This window comes from Cynoglossus semilaevis, unplaced genomic scaffold, assembly GCF_000523025.1.
Source record: "Cynoglossus semilaevis isolate Cse_v1.0 unplaced genomic scaffold, Cse_v1.0 scaffold4769, whole genome shotgun sequence".
NCBI classification, from domain to species: domain Eukaryota; kingdom Metazoa; phylum Chordata; class Actinopteri; order Pleuronectiformes; family Cynoglossidae; genus Cynoglossus; species Cynoglossus semilaevis.
Window position 1 is genome coordinate 1 of NW_007585277.1, and position 6,563 is coordinate 6,563.

Here is a 6,563-nt window from a genome sequence, read left to right on the forward strand (position 1 = left end):
TTTGATTTAAATGAAAACAGGTTTTGCCAAGTATTACTTACTTTTTTCAGACAATAGAATGTTAACGCACAATTATTTATTAAAAAGGGATTTTAAGTAAAATGACTGCCAGGTTGATATAGTATCCCTTTGATTTATTCACTGTATAACTATTTAAAATCGTTCATTTTGGTTTAGCTTTGATCTAAAACGAGTTGTGTTGAATCAATACATATTTCTGTTCCTACTTATAGTTTTATCCTTTTATATTTCTGCTTATTTGCAATACAATTAATTTCTTTTTATTTGGTTTATTTTATTATATTTTAAGTTATTCATTTGACTACAACTCCCTCTGACCCTAACCTTACCTTGATCAGTGGTTAAGCTGTTTCACCCGTGTTACACCTGCTGCCTTACCTGAGCACGAGCTCCTGTTGAACTGATGTTGGTGCTTTTGCCAGGTCATAATAAAAGACTGTGCTTCTTCAGCAGGTGGGAAGACAAGAACGTAACTGAATGTACTTTATTAGAGGAAAAGATTTTAAAAAACAAAGTATATACAGTTAAATATACAAACTGTACAAAATAACATGTAAAGTATATTTTGGTTATTTTTTTATTATTATTACTCCTTCTTCACCTCACCTTCAAACACATCACTCCACCCAGAGGACGAGATAGTGCTTTGAAGGTGACAATGAATAACTGGCCAGTGGCTAAATAAACACTTGGACTGTGATGAATCATGGGAATATACAACATAAAGTGTAAATAGATGATGGATGTGTTTTGTGTTTGCACAAAAATGCACATTAGTGGGTGTGGGTGGCTTGGCATCTGTACGTGAGTGACAGTGTGAGCGTTTATATAGCCTTACATTCACACAAAAAATAAAAAAAATAAAAGCAATTAACCACTACAATCTAGTTAAGTAAACCACTCAGTTGCTTTGTGCCACTACTTAGTACTCAAGTAACAAATAAAAAATACTTTATTTGGACAAAGTCAAAAACAACCCTCCATCTAGCACAAACCTGAATGTCCTCCTCCTCCTCCTCCTCCTTCACTTCTGCAAAGATAAATAAAGTAAATGCAATAACACTAATACTTGTTCTGGCTGTAGTCAATCTTGTCTGTACTGGATTTGTCCAGTAGGTGTCACTAACTCTTTAGTTGTCAATACCTGTGAAAGGCTTAACACCATTTCTTTTCATAACTTTTTAATGAAAGTCACTGCAATGACACAAGTCCAGCAAACAACAAGTCATTTGCTTCACTCTCCCTGACAGAGTCCAAGCTGCTGTGTCCACAAGTCTAACACTTCAGGCCTCCACCTCACGTGTCCATCTTCTCCTCCACTGCACTGTCTGTTAATGAAAACAGCAGAGGAGGCACAACGAATGGAAGAACAAGAACGAGCTGGAATAACACAATCAAAAGCTGTGTTGGTGTCATTTACCTGTTGCCGTCAGGGTGGAAAGCCACACAGTTGATGGGACCAAAATGACCTTTGACTCCAGCCAAACTCCTCCTCGTACGCAGCTTGAAATAACCTATATATTTGTCATGAAAGATTAATGTTGTACAGAAGAATAATTACACCGCAATGTTGACAAAGGCCAGGACTTTAATCCAAGTCTCATGTTCAACTGGCATTTTCAGATGTTTAGGGGAAACTGACTTTTTGGGGAAAATTATGAGATTTGTTTTCTTGGCATTTTTCAATTTTAGCTGAACACAACTTTAGTATTGTATACATATACAAGAGAAATAGTTTTTCTGTATTGAATGAAGTTGCAGACGTGTAACTGACAATATGATCTAGGCAGGTTTCTCCCAGTTAGATGTTTCCCACACTGACTATGGCAGAAATGCTTAAAGACATTGAGGTTTTACTGTGGTAGGTTTTTACCAGCACACCGCTCTACGCCCACGCCAGCCACCATAATCACAACAGTTGGGTTTTATGCAACAATAACCTCCTGCTGTGGTTTCCTCCCTTGCAATTAAACTTTATAGCCATCTGACAACACTTGTTTTAATGATTCGCTCAAACACAGCGTGCACATACTGTACGTGGATTTCTTTACCTGATGGAAACCAGGCGTCCAGCATCAAAAACTGCAGTTTCTGATTCAGCCAGACCTTCTTTGCAGGTCTAATTCCTCTCAGTCCACAAAGGTGATTATAACGCAGTCAACAAATGAGTCGGTGTTAAAGTGGAAATGTTTTCCAATAAATGAGGGAAGAAAATCTTCAAAGCCCAGAGCAACTTACGAGCTGCAGCTCCTAAATTCCCACACCATCAATATTACAGTATCTGATGACCAGCCAATCAGTGACACCGTTCAAGCTACTAATTACAAACCACTCATTACAGGGTTTTCTTTACCTCATACTTTCCTTTAAATTTGATTTTTAGTACATTTCAAATCATACACATTTACTGAGTAGAAATATTTCCCATTGACTTTTTTAGTCAATGGGAAATATTTTAAAATTGTATTTGTTTTCTGACTCATTGATCTGAATTAATGTGCTGAGATAATGACCTGTACAGGAACAAACAACAAAGTCCTCATCTGAAACGTCCTAAAATACCTCCGCCGTAGGAGACCTGACAGTGATGAGCAGCAAATGAAACAAGGAAGAAGTCAATGGTGTGAATGAGATTTACAATCATTTAATTAATGTCAAATGTAGTTTACAAATGGGAAAGAACATGTACCATTTCCAAGAATATACAAGACACAAATTAGTTCCGACACAAGCCTCTTGTGCAATTTGTCTTTGGGGCAGACTGGAATCAGTGGAAGATCAGAGCGGAGGAACGGAGCTGCGACAGCGCAGCATCACATCCTTGTTTTCTTCTTCAGTGTTGTATACCAAGCAGAAAAACAAATCGCAGCCAAATGGGAGAAGTTCGTCACTGTGAGCTGGGCTGCCATGACACCACTGTCCAGAGGACAGTGACCTCGTCTCTGTCCACAATCATTCGCCTTGAGGATTTTTTTTTCTTTCAAAGAGGGTAACGATCAACTTCAGGTGCGTCCAAAAAGCGAACACTGACATTGACATAACACACCGTCTGATCAAAATGCACGTCAAATAATTATTTTCCAGTCAACACGGCACCCGCCCGGTGTTCGTCCCCTGGTCGTCTCAACACAGCCACTCATGGTTTTCGATCATTTTTATTTTTGTCATTTTCCCTATTTCATTTTTTTTTAAATCAGCTTTTTTTGTACAATACAGACGTCACAGAATACATAGTTTTACAAACACAAAGAACACCACCACCACCACCTTGGCTGCTGCTGCCGTAGACAGGAGGAAATGTTGAGGTCGCCGCTTCAGCCTTGGCCGTCCTTTAACTGCCTTACCCTGCCTGTAGGGGGTGTCATTTCCAGAGATTTTTTTTTTGCAGTGCAGCCACATGTGAAGAATGGAAATTGGGTAAGGGCTTTGATTTACGCAAATGATGTCAGGGAGAACGTAAACACAGGATCTGCTGGACATTTGTTGCAACTACAGGAACAAATGTCCAATATTCTTCTTTGCAGGGATCCTCAGGTAGGAGAAGTCTCTAGAACTCTGCAGAAAAAATGACACCAGCTACATTCTGACCACCTACTCTGGAGTAATTTTCTTTTTTTTCTTATTTCTGTACAGTGAAAGTAAAGTAAACAGCTCTGGAAATCATCTTTTTCTTATAAAATACAGTTTTCTTTTCCCTTGAGCCATTTTTTTATTGACCCGCAGGCCTGCAAATGTGAAAAAGGAAAAAAGAGAACTGATATTATTTTCTTCAGCATCTGATCCTGTTTTGCATCTATGTCATTTACACTCAACATTTGTAAACATACATAGACCTATATTACATGTGCTTGCTCTGCATCCTGAAGGGGGCACCATTTTGGTTTACTTCAAAAGAGGAAGAAAAAAGAATGAGAGGCAAACAGCTTCCTAAAGTTTGTTGTTAATTTGGTTGGAAAGCTCAGTTTTAGTGCCCTCCCCCACAAGTGTTTATGCAGAAACAGGCGCAGGAGAGTCCAGATTTTGTTCTTCAAAAACAGAACTTTGTCACGGTGTCAGGGTCAGAGTCTGGTGCTCAACGAAGAAAAGAAAACGTCTTTATATTCTGTATTAAGATGTCCTGCTCCAGAAAAGTGAAAGTTCCACGTCTCATCCAGATTAAACTGTAGAGGGAGCTGCAGCTCCGCAGGACTCTGCCTTACCTTTTCCACTGACTGTGAGGCCAGAGGGGTGGGAGAGTACGTGAAGGCAGCTCAGTCACTTATTCAAACTAGTTTTCTTCCTCACTCACAGACTGAGCTCAGCGTTCCTTGTCCCGTCTCTGTTCGCTCTCCCAGGGATCTTCAAACATGATTCATGACAGCGTAGGAAAATAAAGGAGGTTTCAATGGTGGTGAAATCCAACACAGAAGACACGCAGGGGCCGGGATGTCAGTCAGTGATGCTCTTTACAAGTAGACACGCCTCAGGTCTCCAGGTGAGGTGATGGTGTTGCACTGAGGACACAACTTCTTCGCTCCCTGGAAGAGAATTAAACATTTTAGTTACATTAATTTTTCATTAATTTTTTTTAAAATCATTTTATGTTTATGTAAATGAGATTTTTTTTTAATTTTATTTTATTTTTTTTACCAGTGTGACACACACAGACTCCTCACAGTGAACGTGCCAGCACTGGATGGAAGTGAGTGGAGTTGTGTACGTGTCCTGACACACACACAGACACACACAGACACAGACACAGACAAGTGGTTATTGTGGGAATCTTCCTGTCGCAGTACACAACGTTACCACTAGAGGGCCACATGAAACTGGAATAACGACTGTAGAGAAGAAGCAGCTGCTCCTGATACATCACTTCAAAACAGTTGACGTTTCTATTTGTAAAATTAATTAATATTTACTAATATAACGTTTTCTTTTATTTTTCTAAATAAAGATTTAATGTCATTAACTGACTGTCGTAACATTTGGTCCAAATGTAGGAACGTCAAATGTAACATTTGGTCCAAATGTAGGAACGTGTTCAAAACTCAAAAGTCTTGGGTGAAAGAAATAATGACATAAAAATAGATGGTAAAACTGCATTGATTTTAACTGTCAATATATGTAACATGTCAAACATGTGAAATGAATGAAACAACTCAACATAAACTGAGGCAAAATGGGAGAAAAAAATATATAAATTCTGCTCAAAAATGTTTTAAAGATGGTTATATTTGTTTCTATAAAAAACCAAATAAACATGTAAGAATCTTTAACATATTCTGAAACGTTAACTTCTTCAACAAAACACAAATATCAAACAGTGCAGTGTCATCGTTTCTGTCAGTCAACAATTTTATTTCATTATAAATATTTTTATGACTTGTTTGTTACTGTATTTACGATACAAACGAAGTACAAATACTGCATCTGCTCCATGAATCAGTCCGAGACACGCTCCACGTCCCTGCAGGACTCATCACTCTCTGCATTACTACACTGTGTGTGTGTGTGTGGTTTAATTCCCCGTCACACTCACCATGCAGATGAGGCATTTAAATCTGTCTCCTTTAGACAACTGTTTCTCCAAATCCCGTATCCGAGCTTTGAGCGCATCCAGAGTTGTCAGCGTGGAGTCGTCTGAGAGCCTGCACACACACACACACACACACACACACACCCACACATACATGGATGGGTGGACAGTAACAGGAAGGGAGGAGAGGGGAGGGCGGGTGAGTTAGGCCGACACAGGAGAGTCATTTATAAATCGAAGACAGATTAAATTATTCGCTGGCCAACATGGACACTGAGCATGAAATTTAGCAGCAATCACATCGGCCGCATTCGCTGTCTCATTTATCATAAGTGTGTGTGGTGGAAGGGGAGGGAGGGAGAGAGGGAGGGGGTGAGGGACAGGGTGGGACGTCAGGGTCCCACACACGGATACAGAAAGACGTACAAACACGTCCACGGTCACAGGACGTGTGGACACACACGGTGCTGTGAGCCGCCTCCTATCGTACAACTGATGATGTCATCACATTGACTGATGATGTCATCATAGATGATGACATCATATTGACTGATGATGTCATCATATTGATAAAGTATTGTGGGAGAGGGGACAGAGTCTTAAAATCCACTTCCTTTGGCCGTTATTCACAGATTTCCCAGAATGCACTCTGAGCAGGAGGAGTGTGTCGTGAAGTGAGACCAGACACATTAGTTTGGACTGGAAGACAACGCGGTGACATCACTGACAGAGAGATGAGGATCAGTTGATAAACTCACGTCTCAATCTCTGTATTTTTACACGTTTGTGTCGTCGTGGAAACGCTGCTGTTGACCTTCTCTCCTCCACTGGTGGATGGACTTCCTGCAGGAAGAAAAGACCAAAATTATTAATCAAAGCAAAATGATTTCATCCTCTAAAAAAATAGGACCAATCTAGATTTTTTTTTTTTTTTTGTAATTATTGTAAGTTTTTTTTTTTTTTATCTGATTTTTCCTGTTTTTATTTTAACTACTGTTTTAAGGTGTTTATTCTGGTCCATCTT

General features: G+C 39.5%; 1 long non-coding RNA gene across 1 annotated transcript; it reads right to left on the reverse strand.

The window, feature by feature from the left end:
* Nucleotides 1-4,665: 4,665 nt before the first annotated feature.
* LOC112486610 (uncharacterized) lies at nucleotides 4,666-6,428 on the reverse strand. The gene is made up of 3 exons (XR_003049120.1): nucleotides 6,298-6,428; nucleotides 5,543-5,651; nucleotides 4,666-4,725 (listed from the first exon to the last, which is right to left on the reverse strand). It is a non-coding gene; the product is annotated as an uncharacterized LOC112486610 (long non-coding RNA).
* Nucleotides 6,429-6,563: the final 135 nt, after the last annotated feature.